Source organism: Pseudophryne corroboree, chromosome 4 (genome assembly GCF_028390025.1).
Source record: "Pseudophryne corroboree isolate aPseCor3 chromosome 4, aPseCor3.hap2, whole genome shotgun sequence".
NCBI classification, from domain to species: domain Eukaryota; kingdom Metazoa; phylum Chordata; class Amphibia; order Anura; family Myobatrachidae; genus Pseudophryne; species Pseudophryne corroboree.
In genome coordinates, this window is record NC_086447.1 from 100,116,920 (window position 1) to 100,132,283 (window position 15,364).

At 43.8% G+C, this 15,364-nt stretch overlaps 1 long non-coding RNA gene across 1 annotated transcript in view; it reads right to left on the reverse strand.

Moving 5' to 3' along the window:
* The window catches only part of LOC134911138 (uncharacterized), a 35,356-nt gene that overhangs the window by 10,597 nt on the left and 9,395 nt on the right, over nt 1-15,364 (reverse strand). The window contains exon 2 of the long non-coding RNA XR_010176344.1: nt 3,984-4,047. This is a non-coding gene — a long non-coding RNA (uncharacterized LOC134911138). The remainder of the gene's footprint in view (nt 1-3,983; nt 4,048-15,364) is intronic.

A 15,364-nucleotide genomic window follows, 5' to 3' on the forward strand; every position in this document is an offset into this window, starting at 1 on the left:
AGGGTCAGAAAGAAGTGAAAGTGAAGAAAGAAAAAATATGTGGAGGATATCTGTGGACTGTACAGTGGGGATATAATTGGATAGGATATCTTCTGAAGGTTGAGTGAGCGGTTTTGGAATGTGAAAGTTGGCCTGAAGAGGTGTGTTTTCAGGGAACGCTTGAAGGTTTGGAGACTAGGGGAGAGTCTTATTGTGAGTGGGAGGGCAATCCACAGAGTGGGTGTAGCCAGAAGAAAGTCCTGCAATCGTGTATCGGAGCCAGTACGGAGTGTAGATGAGAGACATAGATCTTGTTAAGAACAGAGAGGTCCAGTTGGGAGATGTTTTGAGATAAGCGAAGAGATGTACAGTACATTGGTGTCGTAGTACATTGGTGTCATTTAGTTAATGGTCTTGTGCATGAGTAAAAGTATTTTATATTGAATACGGTAGAATACAGGTAAGCAATGGAGGGACTGACAGAGTGGATCTGATGAATGTCTAGTGAGGAAGATGAGCCCAGCAATTGCATTCAGAATGTATTGTAGTGATGAGTGTCTCTTTTTAGTAAGACCAGTAAGAAGACTATTGCAATAATCAATGCGGAAGATAATAAGAACATGGATTAGAGTTTTTGCAGTGTCTTGTGTAAGGTATGGTTATATTTTGGATATTTTTTTTAGATACATGTAACATGATTTTGAGACAGATTGAATATGGGGAGCAAAGGACAGTTCTAAGTCAAGTATGACACCTAGGCAGCGAGCTTGTGGGGTAGGATTGATTGTTGAGTTCTCAACAGTGATAGAGATATTAGGTTAATAACTACTATTAGCCAGTGGAAATATAATTAACTTTGTTTTGGAAATATTAAGTTTGAGGTTGCGAGATGACATCCAAGATGAAACAGCAGAAAGGCATTCAGTGACGCGGACCAATACAGATGGTGACAAATCTGGGGAGGATAGATAGATTTGCGTATCATCTGCACACAGATGATACTGAAATCCAAAGAGCTGATTAGTTTACCAAGAGATGAGGTATAGATTGAGAAAAGCAGAGGACCTAAGACCAAGCCTTGTGGTCAGAGACGGATTGGACATAGGGTCTACAGGGAAGATTCCCGGTGGGCCGACGCACCCGTGGGGCCTGTTTTGTTTGAGGACATGTGGTCCTATTTATAGACATAATGAATAAGATGCCAAACAATTTGCATATATGAAAATGACTTTGCCACTTAGCCTGTGATTGCAGATGATCTAGTGTATGCTCTGTCTGCCTGCTTGGCTGACATATAAGATTGAGTGAATAGTGATTGGGATATGGTTGGTGTAATAAGCAAGAAAATATATATTTCTAAAGAATTATATAGTATGCTAAAGTTGTATCATATAATGTGCTCATAACATTTAATTTTATTTCCTTTTAACTTCCCCTTGATGCTGGACATCCCCACTATCTGGAAAGTCTTGGGGGGAGGGTGCTGCTGCCATGGCCCATGGCTATACCTTACACCTCCGGTGCTGCCCATGTGGGGCCACTGGTACAAATTTTTTCCAGGGCCGCTTTTTGTTCCCAATCTGCTTGTGGAATGCCAACTGAAAAAGGTAGTGAAGAGGAGGTGGATTCAGAGAAGCGAACATTGAAGGAGCGAATAGATAGGAGAGCTGTGTCTTGATGACCTAGGGATTGTAGTGTTTGTATGAGAAGAGAATGGTCAACAGTGTCAAAAACAGCAGAGAGGTCTAGAAGAAGTGAGTAATGGCCTTTGGACTTCACAGTGACTAGATCCTTCACTACTGTGGAACAAAAGCCTGACTGACGTGGGTCGAATAAATTGTGTGAATTAAGAGAGTGTGTAAGGCGAGATTAGGCCAGTCTCTCAAGTAGCTTGGAGAGGCATAGTAGCTGAGAGATGGGATGGTAGTTTGAGTGAGCGTTAGGGTCAGAATTTTGTTTTTTCAGAATGGGAGTAATCCCTTCATGCTTGAATAATGAAGGAAAGATACCAGTAGAGAGAGAGTACAGATGTTAGTTAAGGTTGGGATGAGCACAGCAGACAGAGATTTACTTACTTGTGAGGGTTTAGGCTTAAGAGGAGAGGAAGTAGAGTAGCAGGATGAGAAGAGTATTGACACTTCATCCTTATTTGTGGGATCAAATGAAAAGAGAGTGCCAGAAGGTTCAGGTTGAGAATTGAGCAGGTCACTGGCTGAGAAAAAGCATACCATTTCATCTCGGATCTTCTCAATCTTGTCCTTGAAGTAGGAAGCAAGATCTTGCGCCTTGACCGTATAGAGGGATAATACAGTATGCATAATGAAATCTCTTTATCCCAAAAAGAAAAAGAATGTAACTTTACTTTCTGTATGTTGATCCTTGAAACAGGATGTGACTTCATTTCCTGTATGTTGACACTTGAAACAGGATGTGACCTCACTTCTTGTATAGTGACACTAGAAACAGGATGTGACCTCACTTCCTGTATGTTCAGCAGTATATGCAATTATTGTGACATATGTCTATGTTATTATTAATTGTTGCATAATCACATTGTTGCAGGTCCAGTTTAGGAATAAAGCTTATGTCTATCTTTGAATTCAGTTGTATTCAATTTACCTGTGAAATGTATAGTGGCCATTAATTGCTGTGTTCATTGGATGGCAGTCACTGGAGTGTTCTGTGCATTGTATGGCAGTTACTCTGATGCTTTGTGTACTGTATAGATGTGTCCTCCTACTTTGTGGCACACTCCTGCTGCCCATTCATTCTAAAGGGAGCCGGCTAGTGATGTGTACGCAGCAGCATGCAGCGACCCGTAAGCATCATGGTCACTGTGATGTCTGTGTACTGTATGGCAGTCACTGTGATGCTCTGTGTATTGTACTGTGGTCACTGAGATGCCCCCTGTATTTGTATTGTAGTCATTTTATGATAGAATTAGTCAGAACAAGGTAGAATTAGAGCAATATGCTCTTAAGTTTAGACCATATCTTATGTGCTCCAGGCCCCCTAAAGTCTTAATCCAGGTTTGTAATGCTCATTTATTCTGCTGAGCTTAATATGCTGTATGAAGCGTAATGGCTGGACACTCCTCTCTGGTGGTGGAACACATTTACTGGTCTCTAGCTGTACACTTTTGTGGGCTCCAATAATGGCATTTCCTTGCTGGGGACCTCAGGTATCACATGTGCAGTCAGTCAGCTCCTGAGGGGCAAGTAGCATTGGTTTTCGGAACAGCTCCGGTATTTAGTTATCCACCAGAGTAACTCACCGTCCGGCCGCCGATGATGAGTAGGCCCCTAAATGTTTAGTGAGGAGTTTCCACTTCTTGTTCCAATGCCTGTATTACACTCTTTACCAACTGATGATTATTAAAGATAATTTAAGTAATGCATTTGTGATTCCAAACTTAAATAAAGCAAATTCATTTGATTTAATTTAGAACTATCCCAAACACTGTTTTTGCAACTTGCTCCCAATTATCTTTTCCCATGTACACACTCCTGTCCTTACAATTTCATGGTACTTTAAAATGAAAGTTACATTTTACACCCCAAGGCTGTTTTTTGTTTCTTTTACATTTTTTCACAAGTCGTGTTTTCAGGGGAAAAAGAAAAAACCCTACCTGAAAATAACATTCCCAGCACGATTTTTGATAAAGGTTACAGTTGACAATAAACATTTAGTCATAGATACTGTAGGCAACAAATAAGAATTGCTGCTTATTTGACCTTACTTTTGGCAAGTGACAATAACCGGTGAACTATGAAATATTGCTGCAATGTTGTTGAAGACTTTTCTTCTTCTTAAGGTTAATTTTATGTTCTGAATGAAGTGACATTTATTGTTCCGTATACACATGGCTTCAGTTTGCAAGTAAAATAAAAGCAGGTTTTATGGTCTACTTCAAATTAGTTTTTTTTTTCCGCAGTTTTATTATTACCTCTATGTATCTTTTCTTAGACCTTAAAATAACACTCGTACAGAAATAATTCTCTTACTTGGAAAGGTCTTTTTATCCAATTTTTTTTTTTCTTTAACTCTGGATATACTTCTGGTAGGCTTCTATTTGTGCAGACACAAAAAACAACTGATTAGATTAAACCTACTTAAAGAACCAGTCAGCCTAATAAATGTTCCCATCAAACCTTCCAACATTTTAAAAAGGAAATCGGGAAAACTAAGCCACATTCAAACCCTTCCCCCAGTTGTTCCCACCCAAACACAGACATAACCTGGAGAAGTCATACTTACATCCCTATTGACCACACTCATTTTGGGGTTCCAGAATGTTGATGGTCCCAAAAAATCTGAAACCATTGAGAGGAATCAACAGTGGTGGTGCATCCACCTTGTAGGCAATGCTATGGGTATAGTGCCAAAAGTGCCACGGTGGACTTGTTGATAGTGGCCGATTGACCATACAATCTTCTGAATAAGCATGGAGGCTGGTGCATGTTCAATGGGGATAGAAAAACATACCTAGCAAAATTTTGAGGCCCAGCAATACAGAATGACACCCCTGGTTATCAATCTATCTAAAGTAAATAATTGTTGTTCACTTGCAAAGTTTCTAGTCATACTACACAGTTGCCCCCCCACCTCCCCTTTCAAGAGTAATATTAGTCCCTTAGGGTGTTAATCGCAAAGAAATACACCAAAAAATGTGTATTAAAACATCAGTATATGTTAGTATTTGGTTATACTGTGGTATCCTGCCCCTAGGCGTCAGTAGTGGGGTTTGGACCACACCCGGGTGTCACCCTCTGAGGGGTGATACCAAAATGGCAGCTCCACCTCAACGTCAGGAAGCCAGATGCTGCCCGGTGACAATATTGTGTAGCGTCTGGCTCCTGTCACTGAGGCGGAGTCGGCAGAGCAGGTACAATCTCCAGGGCAGCCCAGGATCTCTGATTGTGATGGAAGCTGGGGTGGGCCATAACGTTTTTACCCAACATGTAACCCAAAGTCACAGAAAGCCTACATAGCAGTCAAAATGTTTTAAAATAACTTCCAGGGATATTTTGCTGCAGTACAGGTAAGTCCAGGCAGGCCACACGCCCTGTAACCTAAGCAAATAAAGGGTCACTCTATGCGTCATTGTCATGTGTTTACGAAGTCAGGTCAAAATTATGTATTTGTGTGATCTACTTAGCTTTAACAAATAATTATTTATGAAGCCCAGAGAACAAAAATGGGATTTATATAGTTCAGTTGATCAATAATGTATAATAGAGGCAAAAGAAATTCCAGGGACAGAACTAGGAACTGGATTTATAAAACCAATTGACAACTATGCTTATATAATGGGTATTCAGAAAAAAACAAAATCTAAAGATTTAGTGGCAGATTATGAGTCAGACACAATGCCGATATTGGCGCAAATGGTCAATGCGTCTAAGTTGCGAAAGAGTTGCACATAGGGGGTAATTCCAAGTTGATCGCAGCAGGATTTTTGATAGCAATTGGGCAAAACCATGTGCAGTGCAGGGGAGGCAGATATAACATGTGCAGAGAGAGTTAGATTTGGGTGGGTTATTTTATTTCTGTGCAGGGTAAATACTGGCTGCTTTATTTTTACACTGCAAATTAGATTGCAGATTGAACACACCCCACCCAAATCTAACTCTCTCTGCACATGTTATATCTGCCTCCCCTGCAGTGCACATGGTTTTGCCCAATTGCTAACAAAAATACTGCTGCGATCAACTCGGAATTACCCCCATAGTGTACACACAGAGGCGAGGTATAGATTGAGACACATGGCTATTTAGACATACAGATGTAGCCACCTTTATCTTGACTGGCTGAGGCATTTTTCCCGATCGAGCATACGCAGCGTATCGGGGCGTAGGGAGGCGCAACTAGTCACAGAGAGGCGTACCTAATCGCACGGAGGCAGACAGAGCGTTTGGCGTCACCTTTACGTGTAATACCTGCGATCATCCACCAGATGGCGCTTTTTACAATCACCACTGTGCATGCGTGTGGTCTCCCGTAAAATACAATACTGAAATATATAATAAGGACTACTTTACTAAAGGCGTCTCATTAAGCTGCATACAGTAAATACTCATTACGCTGCATTATTTAATACAGTAAATACTCATTACGCTGCATTATTTAATACAATATATACGGTACAGACGCAAATAGTACAGCATACAGTATATGATCCATCTACAGTACTTTATGAATATGTGAGCGTCCAAGTCCCGCAGACAAAACAACAAAATACCAGTAGTGTACACTGTCGCAAATGGACGTGTTAGAAGTTCACTATTGCCTCTTGAGATTAGGAATTTTGTACAGTATGTTAGCGTCCTAATCCCGTAGCCATTACAGCATAATCAAAACCAATGGATTTATTAATCTGTCTGCGGCAAAGTGGTGAAGTGTTCCACTTCCTATACTCAGAGTCCCGAATTCGATTCCTAAAGTACGAATGCATGTTAGTTTTTTCCAGACACTTTATTATTATTTTTATTCACATAAACCAGGGCAAAGCTGCAGGAGCGGTTCTACTGTTAAGGTTCTATGCACCGTACAGTACACATACAATTCTATAGCAGGGCATGCTCAATAGAAATGGCTACCACCTATGACTCCTTGCCCCACGGAGGCCCTAGGCTACGGAGCAAGTAACAGTCCAGATTTTGCAGGCTATGGGGCAATGCTGAAGGAGCGTCACAATCCCCTAGCTAAAATACACAGGGGTGATAGGAATAAGCGAGGTCTATGCACATTACGGTACACCAGACTCAATCGCATAGCACACTGGCAAAATGGCCGCTGCCCCTGTACCCCCACCACGTGGCAGGCAGCGCTTGGATATGGAGTGAGAGATGGCATAAGTTTTGCAGGCTACGGGGCAATGCTGAAGGAGCGTCACAATCCCTTAGCCAAAATATACTGGGGCAATAGAGATAAGCGAGGTCTATGCACATTACGGTATACCGGGCTCGATCGCATAGCAAACTGACAAAACACAAGTTTTACATAAAGCAGGGCAAATCTGCAGGAGAGTTTCTACTGTCAAGGTTCTATGGACCATACGGTACACATACAATTCTATAGCAGGGCAGACTCAATTGAAATGGCTACTGCCTGTGACTCCTAGCTTGCAGGCTATGGGGCAATGCTGAAGGAGCGTCAGCATCCCCTAGCTAAAATACACAGGGGCGATAGGGATAAGCGAGGTCTATGATAATAACGATACATCGGACCCCATCGCATCGCAAAGTGACAAAATGTCCGAGGCACGTGAAACCCTTCCTTGTGGCAGCACTCAGCTATGGAGCGAGCAACGGCATAGGTTTTGCAGGCTACGGGGTAATGCTGAAGGAGCGTCAGAATCTCCTAGCTAAAATAAACAGGGGTGACAGGGATAAGCGAGGTGTATGCACATAACGATACAACGCAAAGTTCCCCATGGTTTTGATTATGTCTTTTCTTTGAACACGGTATTTTCCACTGCCTTGCCCTACCCCCATCCCACTTTCCCCTTCCCCCCTGGTAGCCTGCAAAGTACATGCAGTAGACAGGGAGGGAGTTCTGATCAGGTTTCAAGACATGTGCAACAGTATACTACTGTGTGTAGGAAAATCCCCCGCCCACTCTGATTTATGTGAAACCTGTGTGCACCCTTCCATTGAATGTACAGTATAACAAAGAAAAAAAAAAATAATAAAATGAATGTCACGGGAACATATATAAAAAAAAAAGGTTAGCACTTTGGGACTCAAACCTGGGACTCTCAGTGTGGGAGGTGGGAGCCTTCATCGCTAGGTTGGTATGGAAGGGGAGACAATTAGCTACCGGAGGGTACCAACCCCAAGTTTATGTGACCCCCACAAGGCTCATGGCAAGCGTCGGAACCCATGGTGGGTCTGAATTAACGGGCCCATTATAGTCTAAGGGGAAAATGGGTCCACTTTGCGTACTGATATCTCTGGTTCTGGGTGTACCAGAGACTCAGGACTGGTACCATACAAAAGAGGAGACTCTTGGCTTTCGGTGCAGAACAACCACTTGTTTATGTGACAATGGAAAGGGAAACGGGAAGCAACCGTGTATCGGGTCCCCTCCAGTTGTCCGCCTAGCTTGCACAGGATGCAGGGTTTCTGGCTAGATAGGAAATACTGTACAGAAATGCTAAGCATGGTAATTTGACATCCAGGAACATAGGGAGGAGTTTTTATCTCTCTCCATTATACTTAGAAAAATTACACTTGCCACTGTACGTTACAAGCTGTTCGTGCTAATTAGTACACTAGTAGAACATACTGTACACAGATACATAATGTTACAAGGCGGGGGTCTATGTGCCCCCGCCTTGTAACATTATGTGCATAGACCTCGCTTAACCCTATCGCCTCTGTGTATTTTAGCTAGAAGATTCCGACGCTCCTTCAGCACTGCCCCGAAGCCTGCAAAACCTATGCCGTCACTCTCTCCATAGCTGAGTGCTGACACAAGGTGGATGTTCATGTGCCTTGGACATTTTGTCACTTTGTGATGCTATGGGGTCTGGTGTATCGTTATGTGCATAGACCTCGCTTATACCTATCGACCCTGTGTATTTGAGCTAGGGGATTCTGACGCTCCTTCAGCATTGGCCCGTTGTTTGAACACGGTATTTTCCACTGCCTCGCCCTACCCACATCCCACTTCCCCCTTGGGAGCCTGCACAGTTCATGCAGTAGACAGGTAGGGAGTTCCGATCAGGTTACAAGACAAGATTTATGTGAAACCCGTGTGCACCCTTCCATTGAATGTATAACAAAGAAAAAAAATTATAATAAAGTGAATGTCACGTGAACTCTTACACTCATATTGTACATGTATTTCAAAAGCACGGTGTTTATGCATTGTACATACTTCCTTTTACACAATTAGTTGCGTCTCCATACACAATCTTGCGTCTGCATACACAAGTGTTTTAACATGTTCGTTTGAGTCTGTATAAACTATTTATATATATTGAGAACTCTCACCGTCTGACCATTGGTCACCATCTATTAACATTACAGTCGTCACTGACCATTTGCCAGAGCTGTAGATCAATCCGCCGCTATACGATCGAAAGTACTGGTTTAGTGGAGCATTAGCCACCCAGTGGTGGAGATGTGTAATGCATGCTGAGTATCTAGAATCGCCTCAACGCGCCTGCCTGTGATTAAACTCAGCAAGCTAAGCTATGGCCTTAGCGTAACTAAACATCCGTCTAGGCGGAGAATCGGTCCAGATAAAGGCGGCTACATCTGTATGTGGGGAGATTCAAATGTTTGAAAAGTCGGTTGGGTGTCTGTTATTTCCTGTCTATTAGATAGGAAAAAACAGACTCCCAACTGACTTTTCAAACATTTGAATCTCCCCCATGGAAATGCACATTCTTATGGGAGTGTCAAGGAAGTGGTTATGAACTCAGGGGTAGATGTATTAAGCCTAGGTGTGTGACAAAGTGGAGAGAGATAAACTACCAACCAATCAGCTTCTTTAGGATTATAATTATACATTATAGGATTATAATGATAATATAGGACTATATGATTAAAATGATACATTTACAACAACATACAGTATGGCTGATAAAGAGTGGAGTCATTTAATCACTACTACAGTATGTATTTGGATCTATACACATATTCTCAGTGGTGGATGATACTACAAAGATATTTATTATTTATTTATTTTTGAAAATAAATTATATATTTGATCTCTGTGAACATTTCTAAAGGCCCATACACACCTGGCAATAAAATGAGCGACGTCGCTCATTTTCCCCCTCCCTGAGCAACGTCGCTCATTTTATCGGCAAGTGTGTATGCCGCCAGCGATGACCGATGCGCGGCCCCGTGGGTCGGCAACGATCGCCCCTGTCGGTAGGGCATGCATGCAGGATCTGGACTGTCGTCCATGACCTGCATGCACGGCTGGCGGAGGCGTGATGTCACTGAACGACATGAGCGGTCATATCGCTCAGTGTGTACAGTCAGCCGCCGACCGGCAGGCCCGAGAGGGAAAACATTAGACGACGTCGCTCATAGAGCGACATCATCTAATGTGTTCGGACCTTAACAATTAAATGATTTCCAATTTCATATCCAGATCTTTATAAACATACAGTACTCCCCCGTTTGATGTGTAACCTTACATTATTATGTCTGGAGAATAATAAGGTGCTAACACTCACAACTCTATCGTGCATACAGTATAATGCTTTGTTCATACAGTGAACTCATAATATAAATAAGAAACATCCATAAAAATAAAAAATAAACATAGTGGGATTATGTGTGGTTTTATTACACTTTATTTTGAATCCTTTGTTCACCAATTGAAATTGGGGGTTGAGGAATGAGCCCTAGAGCTGACAGAGTGGAGCATTTTTTTCTGAAAGGGTTGGGCAGTATAAATGCATATAGACTTAAGCTGGCTACACACCTTTCCGATGGTATGACCGAGTGCAGTGGCAATACGATGTAGTGATGTATCACACCGCCGTACACGCTATACAATCCACTGTACGACAGGCTGCATGTAAAACCACTGGGTCGGCCGTGGAATCGTCCCATTGGATGGCTGAGAATGACGGATTTGGGTACACACTATACAATGTGTGCCATATATATCATTCTTATTGTTCAGGGCTGCCATCCAGGGGGTACTGGGGGCACAGCTGTCCTGGGCCAGGCCGCTCTGCCAAAGTGGGGAGAGTCCTTGCCACTCATGCTGCCGCCCGACGCTATCCATCCCCGTCCGACCGCCATCATCTGCGCGCAGCGCTCTATTAAATGTCACTCTCAAAATGCCCATCACATCAGAGGACACAGTTATTAAAGATACTAGAGGAGGCTCCAGTGTCTTTAATAACTGTCTCCTCTGAGTTTGCGGCCATTCTGGGAGGGACATTTTCAATAGTTATAGTAAAAGTAGGCATGCACGAACAGCTGCCCCAGCCTGGACGGCGAATCCCCTGACAATGATCCCTTGCACCCCCAAGTCAAAAAAGTTTCTGCCCCCCCCCCCCAATTTCCATTTGAAAAGGAAAGAATATGCGCTCCAAAAAGAGGGGGTGGCCTCACTGTAAGGGGAGTGACATTGCAGGAAAAGACTACCTTATACCCCAGTTTTGCAACCTGCATGCCCAAACATTGGCCACCGTGGGAATAAAAAATACTGATTAATGCCCGTTACATTATTTGTCATTTTTCTCACACCGTAATGCCCTTGACACATTATACCACCGTTACATTATTTGTCATTTTACACACACCGTAATGCCCTTGACACATTATACCACACATCGTAATGCCCATTACATATTATGCTACACACCATAATGCCTGTGATAAGTTATGCCACACACCGTAATGCCTCTTACACGTTATGCCACACACCGTAATGCCCCTTACACATTATGCCACACACCGTAATGCCCGTGACACATTATACCACACACCGCAGTGCCTCTTACACATTATGCGACACACCATAATGCGTGTGACACATTATACCACACACCGCAGTGCCTCTTACACATTATGCGACACACCATAATGCCTCTGACACATTATATTGCACACCGCAATGTCCGTCATACATCAGACACCGTAATGCCTCTTATGCATTATGCCACACACTGTAATGCCAGTTCCACTGTAAGACTTCTAATTACTTTTAAAATACCTGCTCCTTGCCAGAGGTTTCATGCTCTGGGTTTCATGTTCGTTGCCAGTGGTTTCATGCTCATTGCCAGGGGTTTCATGCTGTGGGTACCATGCTCATTGCTAGGGGTTTAATGCTTGTTGCCAGGGGTTTCATGCCCTGGATGGCATGCTCGTTGCCAGGGGTTTAATGCCTGACCTAAAAGGGGTGTTAGCAGGTGAGTATATGGGAAGGTGGGGATAGGTGAGAACCTAGTAGCAGGGGGGAAGTAAGTACCCACAGGGGATGTTAGCAGGTGAGTACAGGGGAAGGTGGGGACAGGTGAACATCCAGTAGCTGACAGGGAGGGAGAAAGGGGTACAGTAGCAACTCAGAGGCAGTGGGGGAATCTGAGCACCCAGAGGCAGGAAGTGGGTGGGGTGGAGGTGAGTACAGGGCAAAGTGGGGGCATATGAGTACCCAGTGGCAGATGGGGGTGGGGATGACAAATATATACCCAGTATCAGGGAGTGACTGTAGGGGACCTTCTACATACATACACACACACTGCTCTACATAGAGAACTTCTACCCACACAGCTACACACTATGTAGACACAGTGGAGAGATGCCCAGCAGTGCAGTTGGTATGCTCAGTGCTGCGCCCGTCAGTTACTCACGTCCCTGCTCATGCTGACTACCCCGTAATGGGCTGGGCTCCGTGCTGCTGTGGTACACCTGCGGTGCTCCCGGGGTTTGAGAGACATACTGTTTTTGACCTCTTCCTCCGTCCTCCTAGTGAAATGATTGTGGTGGCATAAGGCTCCGGCTGGCAGTCTCATCTCCCTGCAGTACAGATGCGGTCGCGGGTGGTAGGTGGATGAAGGTGGCGTTAGACCTGGGGCGGGACTTCTAGGTTAGGCTTCTTGCTCTACCCCTTTTACACCTAAAAAGCGGGTCGCAGCCTGGGAGCCTGACACGGGTGCTACCTGGCTGCGACCCACGTCAGCCCCCTTTCCTTCTACAGTCACCAACCCAGGCATATTGCCGAGTTGGTGACGTTGCCGGTGATGCGGTGGGGGCATCGCTGAGAGACCACATGATCTCCCAGCACTGCCCTTCCATACATTGTGAATGGGAGCCGTGTTGCATCAACCCAGCTTCCGTTTACACAGCACAGCTTGCCGGGTTGAACCCGTGTTCAACCCTGCAAGCACCCGTGTTCAACCCTGCAAGCTACCCGAGTTGGAATACCGGGTCACTTGACCCGGATTATTCCAACTCGGCCCTTTTACACCAACCAGCAGCATGGGTTATGTGCATTCATGTGCAATAATCCGTGTCACATGCTGGTTGGTGTACAAGGGAAATGTCTCACTCATCCAGCGCTGTCGGGCACTGTGGCATCTGCATCCTCTGGTTAACATCCGCTGTCACATTAGGGTGGGGACGGTGGTTTCTGGGAGAGTAATGGAACTTCTGAGGGCATGCGGTAGAGTAGGCAAGTATGATTTACATCCGGATGGCTAATTCACATGGGTATCATTGCGCGCGCCCCAAGCCTGGCACCTCCAAGCCTCCGCAGTGGATGCGGGGGCTGTAGTTACGCCAGTGCTCATGGGCATTGCTGTGTGGGGCATAATATGGTGATAGAAGCATAACTGTGGGAGCATAATATGGTGTCAGGGGCATTACTGTGAGACTTAATATGGTGCAAGGGGCATAATATGGTGTTACTCCCTTTGTGCTTAGGAATTTTATTTTAAAAATACATATTTGTTTATTTATATATATATATATATATATATATATTTATTGTGTTTTATTTTATTTTTTTATTAGTATTATTTTTGCCAGAGGGGAGGGGAGGGGGAAACTGCCTATTTTGTCAGTCCTGGGCCCCACAATTTCTGATGGCAGCCCTGGTTCTGCGCCGTGTCTGGGAAATATATTAGATAGTAGATCATATATGTTTTTCTCAGCTTCATACATACACCTTTTTATGCCCAAAGGGCCTAATTCAGAGTTGATCATAGCAGCAAATTTGTTAGCAGTTTGCCAAAACCATGGGGGTGATTCCGAGTTGATCGCCGCCAGCAACTTTTTGCTGCTGGTGCGATCAACTAATCTCCGCCTATGGGGGAGTGTATTTTAGCTTAGCAGGGCTGCGTTCGCTTGTGCAGCCCTGCTTAGCTAAAAAAGGGTTGAAGAGTAAGGCTAGATCTACTTACCCTGTGCGACGGATCCAGCGACGTTCCTCCCGGCTTTGACGTCAGACATCCGCCCTCCATTTGCCTGGACACGCCTGCGTTCGGATGACCACTCCTCGAAAACGACATCAAACGGTGAGTATCCGTCCCGGAACGCCCCTCCGCTGTCAATCTTCTTGCGATCGGCGCTGTGTCTTCTTTTTTCACTGTGCACGCCGCGCTGTGCAGTTCCGACTCGTTCGCACCGCAGCGAAGAACCGCTGCATGCGAACAGGTCGGAATGACCCCCCCATGTGCAGTGCAGGTGGGGCATATATAACGTGCAAAGAGAGTTAGATTTGGGTGGGGTGTGTTTAAACTGAAATCTAATTTGCAGTGTAAAAATAAAGCAGCCAGTATTTACCCTGCACAGAAACAAAATAACCCACCCAAATCTATATTTCTCTGCAAATCATGATATATCTGGCCCACCTGCAGTGCACATGGTTTTGCCCAACTGCTAACAAATATGCTGCTGTGATCAGCTCTGAATTACCCCCATTGGGGGTAATTCCAAGTTGATCGCAGCAGGAAATTTTTTAGCAGTTGGGCAAAACCATGTGCACTGCAGGGGGGGGGGGCAGATGTAACATTTGCAGAGAGAGTTAGATTTGGGTGGGTTATTTTGTTTCTGTGCAGGGTAAATACTGTCTGCTTTATTTTTACACTGCAAATTAGATTGCAGATTGATCTCACCACACCCAAATCTATTTCTCTCTGCACATGTTATATCTGTCCCCCCTGCAGTGCACATGGTTTTGCCCAATTGCTAACAGAATTCCTGCTGCGATCAACTTGGAATTACCCCCATTGTGCGCTAATGAAAGTACAACTCACGCTAACATTTACTATTTTTGTCCAATTCCATGTCGATCCAGTTATGTATTAAGTTGTAGCTCTCAATCATTTTACACAAAACTACACATTGACTGAGAACACCTCTTGAACTGTGTAAAAAACATGTCACAGGAAGTTCAAACACGTAAACCAAGGAGAAATAAAATGACTAGGTAAGTATTGCTTTTAGCTTCATTCCTTTTGTTACAATATTTTGTAGCACTTTGAGCTGAAAATAAAATACATTAGATTTGTCCTTCTGACAGGTGACCTTTCTGAATCTATGGTGGGGGGAAAAAATATTTTTTTTACAATTTTTTTATTTTTTATTTTAGTTTCATGTTCTACTGTATGTTCTCGATGAGGAAGTATTTGCTAACAGTGCTTTTGTCAGTGAGATTCCTGGCCTTTCTGAAATTCTTTTAATGGGTACAAAATTGCTATTGCGCTGATACTTTCTTTTGCAGAATTATTGGCTTTCATTAAGTTCTTTAAATATATCCTTAAAACAAAGAAAGGTCACTGGTAAAATGTCAAAACCATATAACAACCCTGAAAATCGGCACTGAGATCGGCCTGCCTGAAGTGCAGAGAACATGCTGTAGGACAAAACACGCATTAGATCATTCCTTGTACAGTGTAGTCATT